At 36.1% G+C, this 10,812-nt stretch overlaps 1 protein-coding gene across 10 annotated transcripts in view; it reads right to left on the bottom strand.

The window, feature by feature from the left end:
• Nucleotides 1–10,812, bottom strand: part of LOC106869336 (5-hydroxytryptamine receptor 4) — a 337,418-nt gene that overhangs the window by 183,804 nt on the left and 142,802 nt on the right. For all 10 annotated transcript variants that reach the window (XR_008263486.1, XR_008263487.1, XR_008263488.1 and 7 more), the window contains one exon: nt 5,229–5,265. The gene's annotated coding sequence lies outside the window, so the exon portion shown is untranslated. The remainder of the gene's footprint in view (nt 1–5,228; nt 5,266–10,812) is intronic.

The following is a 10,812-nucleotide window of genomic DNA, read 5'->3' as shown; positions in this document are numbered from 1 at the left end:
AGAGAGAGAGAGAGAGAGAGAGAGAGAGAGAGAGAGAGAGAGAGAAAAGAAGATAGAACACGAAACTGGGGATAGTCTGTTTATCTCGTGAGTGAATTTGAAATATTTCACGATAATTGCAAGTCTTATTAACTAGTTTGTTGTGTTTTCTTCAAAATTTGGCTCACCTCCCGTATTTTGGCAGAGTTTAACAAAATTTTGGCACTTCTTCGAAACATTTATGCTGAATTAAATTCATCAAGTATATTTGATATATCAAGTTTTACGTAAGCTTCAATTTCAAAACAAACATCCGTTTTAAACCTTGCTTCGTTTAGCAGTGAATTAGATAACAAGACAGATTCTCTTTTGCATGATTTTACAAATGTGACTGATAAGATATATTGTCAGATAATATTTTTATTAAATATTCTACATCCAGCTGCTTTCTTGCGAGTTCACTGTTGTTATTTCTTAGTAATGTAGTAAGGACATATCGGAGTTTTTTGCTCTTTACTTTAGGTATAGTATATTACAGTCTAAGGCAAAGTATGAAACATAAAGGGAATCTAAATGTAAAGTGTAGACTCGATTTAAGAAGTATTACCATCAAATATCAGTGATTAACATGGCACGATGCGCTTTCAAAATTCTGACGAAGCCGACCGTGTTTTAATGATATTCTACTTGATTTTTATCTTACAAGTTAAGCTAATACGTGTATATATGAAGCACGTGTGTGCAATCTCTCGCCTCACCCGCCTCACACAAATATCACGCTTATGAGATAGCACTCCAAGCTAATTATATAACAGGTTAATTTATAGAAATTGATTAATAAAAACGTGAAATTAGAAGCATTCCAAAAGATAATTAAACAAAGAAAAAAGAGAAAAGAAAAGAACAAAAAAAAACAAAGAACTTATGTGAAAAAAAGTAAATGTGAACACAGAATCGAAGAGAAATCGATATATCACCAGAGAGCTACGGGACGTCGATAGTTTATTTGGTACATAATTGGATTCGTTGTGTAGTTGTGCCGATGAAGGAGGAGTACTCAGGAGGTTGTTATGTCATGTAATACAATGACACACGCAGCAACTGCTGCTCTAAAATACATATATATTTTTGTGCGTAATAGTACAGTATATCGAGTTACAACTATGGATACAGGAAAACTAAATTCGGTTGGCTTATTTAGTCACTGATAAAGCGCGCGTTGTAAGTGACAAGCTGTTTCAAGCGAGCTATAGTGTTACGTTCACTTGGAATCAAGGTGTAATATTCTACCAGGAATCAATGAAAGCAGTGCTACTACAATACGGATTTGAAGTGTAAAGAAAATCGAAGAAATGGAATATCCTGAAATTTAATTATCATTAAGGAAAAAAACTGTAGTCTTCCATCGGGATTTCAAATAAGAAAATGTATAATTGTCTTACTCTGTAGAAAATCCAGGTGTATAAAAGTACTCGTATTCAAATCCATTTAACTTAATTACATTTTTGCAGGAGTGCCATGACAAACATGTCAGTGATAAAAAACATGCAATTTCAGACTAAAACTCTCATACATGCTTAACATATACAAATATGCTCTCCCATATATACACGCACATATTCATAATACACATATATGCATACATACACGCCCGTGAGTGTGAGAGTTTGAGTGTACATGTGTAAAAGGGTCTGAGAGGATGCATGGTTTCAGTCCCATGGGTAGACCGCGACCTTTTTTCCTATGTAATATTTTAAATCCAATATACTATAAGCCATTTTTCATAGCAAGATTCTCTTTCATATTTACCGTTAAATGACCTAGAAGAACCAATTCTTTTCCCCTTTTCCCTCTCGGTTAGAATTGAAGTTATCTAAATACATTATACATGCATATTTGTACGTCATCAGAAGGAGTAAAGAAAGCAGCACGATATTGTTTTACACACAGCTGTGCAGCCACAAGTAAGAACCGTGAGGTTACTATTTCTTGTCGCTTACTTTGGAAATGCTGTAGTGTGGTTTACTTAGTCATATACATACCCACATGCACACATGCATACACATAGAGACACACACGCAAACATACATATAGTATGTATACATGTATGTATCACTCTCTCTTTCTCTCTCTCTCTCTCACTCTATACATATATAAATGTATGTGTTTATATATATATATATGTATGTATACTTCAGGATTGATTAAGAATCAAGACATGGCAACACGAAAGAAGCTGTGAAATAGCTAGGTATAATTGCATAAAGTTCACTATTAAATAATACGACATTTTATACATCAGATGCTGAGATCACATTGTAATTATGTAAATATCAAATCCAATCAATCACCCACATTCCAACACATCAGTGGATCTTTGGTGTGACGTAAGTATAAATTAGTGACACAGAAAGGTCGTCTAAATTACCGACAGTTATTTTGGTAGAACTTTATACAATGTGACCACTTAAAGATTATATGGTAGTACGTAATTCCACCATCATCAGGCTTAACTTAATTTAAATGGTCAACCAATGACAAAATCTACTTATTTCGGCTAGTAATGTTTTCAACTTGAACGTGCAATTAATAGAAGAGAAAGTAGGTGTGATCGAATGTGCAATTAACATAGAAAATCATGGAAGAACAGAGAAAAAAAAAAGAACTCTAATTCAAATCTAACTTATGGTCCAACGCAGCAACATCAAAATAATTTGAGGTTGCTATAGAGAGGATGGTGGTCAGTGTGTATATTAAATGGTCATCGAATACATAGCAGATTTCCCATCCTTGAAACGGAGACAAATACAAGTGAAATAAACCAGCATAAAACATCTTAACGGTTGTTCTTTCCCATTTCTCGATACCCACATTTAAACAGATTTAAAAAAACAAAACTATATACACGCACACATAACCACAGATCCTAGTAAGAAACCGAGGAAAAGAATACAGAAAAGGGAGATAATACTGACGAACGGCAATTGATTTGCATCAATTATTATTTATTAATGATTGATGCAAATCAATTGCTGTTCATCAGTGTTGTCTCCATTTTCTATTTCTTTAAATTTTGATTTTTGATTCCTGATAAACTCCTGTTTATCCTTGTCTTTGCCTATAATCTATGGGCATAATATTTTAGCCCATGTTCAAAAATGGGTAATATACCGGTAGTATTTTGGATACTTTTATCTCTTAGACGGTTATATATATGTATATGTATATATATATATACACACGCACATATATATGCACACACAAACACACACACACATATATTATACATAAATATATACATACATGTCCAAAGGGAATTTGTATTGACTTTCAACCGCTTGATTTCAAATTCCTTGTCTTGCTTGGATTGTCGAGAGGAACCTTCTATGAAAACAATCCCAACCTACACTCATCCAATCCTTTTGATATTTTTCACGTATCATTTTGTTTGAATTATTTATTTACATTTATGCTATTTCGCTCAGAAATCGAGTTATTCCCTATTCATAGGAAAACCTTGCTAAAATTTGTACAGAGTAATATTGACATTATATTTACGAAATATTTATTCAGACATGCAGAGACTTACACATATACATACATATCTACTTATACACACACATACACACACACACATACTTATAGTTCGTAGTATTAAATATATTAAACCAACTGAATATATTGAATATCAGTCACTACTTGAATCTAAAGTAAATCCAATATATAAAATGAATCTGTCTCTACTAAAAGTATCGAGCCCTTACAGCAATAAATGTATAAAGTTTTCTCGTTTTAGTTTATACCTTTATACTTTAACATCCCTAACACTAATACTTTTACATGCATACATTTATGCATGCATGCATCAATGTATGTTTAATATATTTTATATATACATATACTTACATACATACATACATACATATATATGTATATATATATATATATATGAATAGATGGATGCATACATATATGTATCTATGTATGCATGTGTGTGTATATGTATGTATTCTGACATGGAGTTATCTGATTCAAATTTGTCATAATATCCAACACAGCAAGTTTTTGTCATCATTGAAGTGCTCAGTATAATGGCCACTGTCCTCAGGATCGAGTCTATGCTACTAGAATCATAACTAAGTTGCTGGGGCACGTTTCGATGACAGAGCATGATCACGAATCTGAGTTCGAGCTGTATGCACCTCTTTCACACAGTGTCCAGTGGAGTGTTTGACAAAAGGATATCCTGCAGACGAACTTTAATCGCGAAGCAATGGTTATGATGATGATGATAGTGGTGGCGAATGATAGCGATGGTGATAATATGTATGTGTCTGTCTGTCTGTCTGTCTATCAATCAATCAATCAATCAATCAATCTATCTATCTATCTATCTATCTATCTATCTATCTATCTATTTATCTATCTATCTATCTATCTATCTATCTTTCTACACACACATGTGTATGCATACATATTTTATAATCAATGTTATCTAATCAAAATAATCCATAACGTACTCCGAACGAATGGTGCAGGATCGCAAATTATGGTAAAAATAATGTTGGTCTATAATAAAACATTTTGAGTTGTCAAGTTTAGATAACAGAACTCAGTTTGCTCCGAGCTTCTTGTGATTTGTGGAGACGGTTGTCTTCGTAAAAATAAATCTCATTTAATGTTTAGCTATAAACACAAACATTAGCTAATTGACTGAGCGGTTGGACACACATGCATTGAAATCGACAAGAGAGTATATTTATTTGTTCCAAGCTGTTAAAACACTTTGTCATTCTTTAGTGTTTTGCTTGTATGCGTTCATGTGCATGAAAGGGGAAAGAATGCAACGTTCGTGAATTTCTCCAAGGTATTCCATATGGTAAATCATAGCATGCTGGTGTGCATGATATATGCGTATATAACAGCACAAATACACGTGAGCAAACACAAGTAAATACTCCTGCACGGGCGTATCTTTGGTTGTGCATAGAAATGTTCATAGTGATTACATCATATATGCATACATATATGTGCGTGAGAGACTGTATGTGTGCGTCTGTGTGTGTATATGTGTGTGTGTGCGTATGTGTGTGTGTGTGTGGGGGGGAGATACTTATGCATACATGTATATGTGTACGTATACACATCTCAAATATTTATATAACTGTATGCAGAGAAACACTGTTGAAATCCTGAAACAGAAGAAATTTATTATAGATTCTTGAATATAATTGGTTAAGACAACATACCTCTAAGCCATTGTCTTGCTCCATATTCATGAAATACCTAAAAGAAAAGGAAATAAGAACTTGAGAAATACAGAGCCAACAAAATACATGAACCCCCACTTTCTCAGAAAGAAAGGGTAAAATATATAAAACAGAAAATAAATATAAAGGAAGTATCATTTTAATGAACGTATTATTTGTGAAAGATATATTTTGGAAATGAAATGCAGCTCCATTTTAAACATCAATAGATGCCATGTCAAACAATAAAATTTGTAAAACTAAACCGAAATGAAGAATAAGAAGAAAATAAACTATCTTGATTAGTTGTAAATTAAATCGATGTATAATTCAAAGTCAATAGAAAGCCAGATTGCTTGATAGAAGGAAAGCAAACAATACTCGGATAGAGAAGCAAACAACAGCATCAACAACGGTGTAATGTTTCTAACACGATACTCTACCAGACGTAACGAAACACCAAACCAAATAGCTATTATAGAAATACAAAAGACGGCAAGCTGGCAGAAACCGTACGTCTCCAGTGTCGATGGAATAAGTGCCAGTTTGTGTTGTTCTTTATTGGGACATCGGGTCAACTCCGATCGAATAGATCTATGATTACAAGCATTCTCTCCTTATCCATTCCGTCGTTTTGGGTGTTGGCATGTTTAGATACACTATCTAAATGGGTATTTTGTATCAGAGTTGATTTGGCGCAATGAGCTCCGGCAGTAGGTGGTCAGAATCAAATTATAACAACAGTATCATTAAAAAAACAAAAATTATTTTAAAGAATACATAGACCGATATAGATTATAAGAAATATTGATCTCTTCTGCGTCACAAAAAATTATATTTGAAAGGAAAGCTAATATTGAAAGGCAATGAGAATGACTGAAACTGTTCTATTCTTTAGTCAGTGTTTAAAATATAAGTTATTCAGGAATATTAATATGCTTTATTTGGATATAAGGCTTTATATTATTGGTGAAAATGAACTCGTATTGTGTTATATTATATTTCTCCCAGAGTTATCAGACCCGGCATATGGCGTAATGGTTAAGAGCGCGGGCTACTAACCCCAAGATTCCGAGTTCGATTACAGGCAGTGACCTGAATAATAATAATAATAATAATAATGACATCGAAAATTACCTTAGGAATGAGAACCCATGTTCGAAATATCCCCAAGACACCTAATGAAGGCTGGAGGGTATATCAGCTAAAACGTTGTGTTAACAACAAATGAAATGAGGACAAATATCCGTCGAATGCAAATAATGTAAATAATGTACATAATTCTTCATCGCTTAACTATAGAACTGAAAGAAGCATGTCTCAATACACGTATCATGTTTAGCGTACGCCATTCAGTACTTCACCATCTACTAAGATTTTATAAACTCATGTCATTAGCCCACTTGAGTTATTTCTATAAACTCATTTTGGGGAAGTATTTATGTTGCTATTGCTGTGTTGTTGAGAATATTGTTACAGATCTTGTTGTTAGATTTTGTTGTTAATTCCGTTAGTGTTGTTGACCTTGTTTAGAACACGGTCAATTTAGATCCAGTACACTTATGATCAAATCCTTCCAGACGCGACCCCACGTCATTTTCGTATGTGCAGAGAAGCCACAACTCTGTATTATCAAACGTGTTCTTTTCTAAGAGCGTATGGTGTGATTTGAACGAATTTGGATGCTATTTTAAAAGGCCGTTTGACTATATAGAGCATCTGTTGTTAGTTTATGCTATTATAATAGGCAAAGGTGTGGCTTCAGAAATTTATGTTTGATGTCAATGATTTTAATGTTGCCAATGTTGTTCATACTAATATTGCCATCGTTTTTGTTATTGTTTCATCCTTGGTAAACCATTAAGGAGAAGACATGTAATCGAAGGAGTCTTAACTATATTCATTTTCTCTCTGCTTTTGGTATTGTGTATTTACGACTAGACTGGATGTAATTGAAAGGAGAGTCGGCTGTTATTCCATGTATGATGAGTGAAACTATCGACGATTCTTTTTCCATTTTATTCGTATTTCTGTTTCTTGGTTCTAAATGAATTATTATTGAAACAGACCAATGGCCAAACGCTTCCCTCTTGTGATCTTCATCTCAAGAATAGTAAAAAGCAGTGCATGAAGGAGTACATTATTGAAATATTCATTTCTTTCAAAGATAGCAGACTGTTATTTTAGGAAGATTTGCTTGCTATTTCTAGCCAGTTGAGCAACCGTGTGGAGACAGTTTCGTCAGTTCGTTGTCGACGCAATATTTATTTTTTTTTTTTTTTGTTACATGGTTAACCTTATTGATCTAGCTGTTTAGTCACTGTTGTTACTTGTTAATCTAACTGCTACTCTTGAACACTCTACCACTGCAACTGGTATTGTTTTTCTTTCTTCCGGGTGTTACGTTTATAGTCGTTTTTTGGCTGTTGATAATGTCTTTTGATGTCGTTCTTGCTGTTGTTGTTGATGTTTCGTTTGCTGTTTGTTGTTGGAATTTCTTTCATTCACCAATGCCTGCTGCTATTACAGTTGCGTAGTTGCAGCTGCTAATAATGATGATGATAACGATTGTAACGACGGCCGTAGTGTTGGTGGTGTCGGTGGTGGTGTCGGTGGTGGTGTCGGTGGTGGTGTTGGTGGTGGTGTCGGTGGTCGTGGTCGTGGCGGCAGAGTTGGTGGTGGTGTTGGTGGCGACGGTAGTCATGATAATAGCGAATAATAGCAATGGCATAACCGACGACGACGGCGGATGGTGATGATGATGGTAGTGGTGGTGGTGGTGATGGTGATGGTGATGGTGATGGTGATGAGAATCATGATGATTATGATGATGATGATGACGGTCTCGTCGACGAAGACAGTGCCGATGACGAGGAGGAAGACGAAGATTATAGTAATGAAGATGATAATGGTGATAGCAATAAGGCTGATGATGATGATGGTGGTGGTGATGGTGATGGTGATGGCGATGAGAATCATGATGGTTATGATGATGATGATGATGATGATGATGATAGCAATAAGGATGATGATAGTGATGGTGACAACAACAGTAATGATATGGCTGGCATTTTTATTCTTTATTACCCTTATTATTCTCGACGCGCTCATTCCTCATATTGTGTTTGGATTCGTTGTTGTTGTGATTGTTGCCGCTTATGTTGTTGATGATGATAATGATGGTGATGGTGGTGGTGGTGGTGGTAGTGGTTCTATTAGTTTTTTGTTTTTTTTTATTAATGCCATTGTTGTCCATGCAGCTGTGTTGTGTGCCATTATCTTAATTGTGCTGTTGTTCATGTGGTCCATGATGAGGCTGACGTAGTCGCTGTTGCTGCTATAGTTGTTGTTGTTGTGGCTGGTGTTGTTCACGTTTCTTTTTTCTGGTTGTAGTTGTTGTTAATGTAGCTGTTATTGCTGCCGCATCATGCTGTAGAGTGGAGGCGCAATGGCCCAGTGGTTAGGGCAGCGGACTCGCGGTCATAGGATCGCGGTTTCGATTCCCGGACCGGGCGTTGTGAGTGTTTATTCAGCGAAAACACCCAAAGCTCCACGTGGCTCCGGCAGGGGATGGTGGCGAACCCTGCTGTATTCTTCCACCACAACTTCCTCTCACTCTTACTTCCTGTTTCTGTTGTGCCTGTAATTCAAATGGCCAGCCTTGTCACACTGTGTCACGCTGAATATCCCCGAGAACTACGTTAAGGGTACACGTGTCTGTGGAGTACTCAGCCACTTCCACGTTAATTTCACGATCAGGCTGTTCCGTTGATCGGATCGACTGGAAGCCTCTAAGTCGTAAGCGACGGAGTGCCAACAACATCATGCTGTAGATGAGGAGGGTATATTATCCTTCTTGTAGTTGTTGTAGGTGTGTTATTTCTTTGTTATTGTCACTGTTATTGTTGTCGTTGGTTAACACAAGGTCATCTCTGATTAAGTAAACCCATCACTAAATAGACTTCGGATGATCATGGCATTCCAGCCCGCTCCAGGCTGACCAAAGCCTTCTGAGTGGATTGGCTAGACGGAAACTGAACGAACCCTGAAATGTGTGTCTGTATGTGCGTGTATGTGTGCGTGTGTGTGTGTGTGCGTTTGCGTATTTGTGTGCGCGAGCGTTGGTGTGTGTGTGTGTGTGTGTGCGCGAGCGTTGGCGTGTGTGTGCGTGCGCGAGCCTGAGTGTGTGTGTGTGTGTGTGTGTGTGTGTGTGTGTGTGTGTAGCTAAATAAGTGTATTTTGTGTTTGTTCTCTGCTACCACTTGACTACTGGTATTGGTTTGTTTTGTCCTTATAACTTAACGGTTCGGGTAAAGACACTGATAGAATAAATATCATAATTAAAAATAAATAAAACAAACATAAGTACTGGGTTGATTTATTTTAGTAAAAACCCTTCATGTTGGTGCCCCAGCACGGCCAAATTCCAATGATCAAAACAAGTAGAAAATCCATTCATATCTGAGATATCTATGTGCGTTCTGTATTTCTCTAAGACGGTAACAAGCAAACTGAGAACGCTATGACAAGCGATCATAAAGATGGCTCGTTGGTGATGCTGTTATCATTGCTTCTACTGCTTTGTTCTTGTTGGTGTTGATGTTGGAGATGTGTTATTTTTTTCGTATTATCTTTCTGATAATGATGATGATGATGATGGTGATTAGGATGATGATGATGATGATTAGGTTGAAGAGGTGGAGGAGGGGAGAAAATAAAGGAAGTAAATAATATTTGTATTCGTTCTTGTTTCATTTTTTTTCATTTACGCCTTTTCACGCACCTAATCCACCTCCTCCTCCTCCTTCATCTTCTTATTCTTCTTCTTAATGTTATTATACTTCTTTCGCTCCTCCACCTCCTCATCCTCCTTTTTTCTTCTTCCTTACTCCCTCCTCGTTCACTTCCACTTCTTCTTCTTCTTCTTCTTCTTCTTCTTCTTCTTCTTCTTCTTCTTCTTCTTCTTCTTCTTCTTCTTCTTCTTCCTTGCTCCCTCCTCATTCTCTTCCACTTCTCCTTTCTTCTCCTGTTCAACCTCCTACGCCTTGTTGTTGTTGTTGTTGTTGTTGTTGTTGTTGTTGGTGGTGGTGGTGGTGTTGTTGTTGTTGTTGTTGTTCTTCTTCTTCTTCTTCTCCTTCTTCTTCTTACTCCCCCTCCTTTTCCTCCTCTTCTTCCTCCTTCTTCTCGGTCAGTTGTTATTGTTATTGTTACTATTAATCCGACACACTTTCCTCTAGGTTCTGCCACAACTGACAGACAACGTCAATTATGTCCATTAATTGATGTCCGTTGCAGATGGTTTTTACCTGATAAAAGGAACCAATAAATCTTTTATAGAATCAATACACTCTAATATTAGATCATCGTCTGCTTGTTAGCATGGACGATAGAAAAGACGAGATTGGGCATAATATACATACCAAGATGCTTTTATATGTGCGCATATGTATATATATATAATAACACACACACACACACACACACACACACACACACACACACACACATATATATATATGTAACTCCAACGAAATTCTTTACTATACATATATATATGTGATATATGTGTGTGTATATGTATATA

Source organism: Octopus bimaculoides, chromosome 2 (genome assembly GCF_001194135.2).
Source record: "Octopus bimaculoides isolate UCB-OBI-ISO-001 chromosome 2, ASM119413v2, whole genome shotgun sequence".
NCBI classification, from domain to species: domain Eukaryota; kingdom Metazoa; phylum Mollusca; class Cephalopoda; order Octopoda; family Octopodidae; genus Octopus; species Octopus bimaculoides.
Note: the sequence above shows the minus strand (reverse complement) of the source record. Positions and strands in the feature narration are given on the sequence as shown.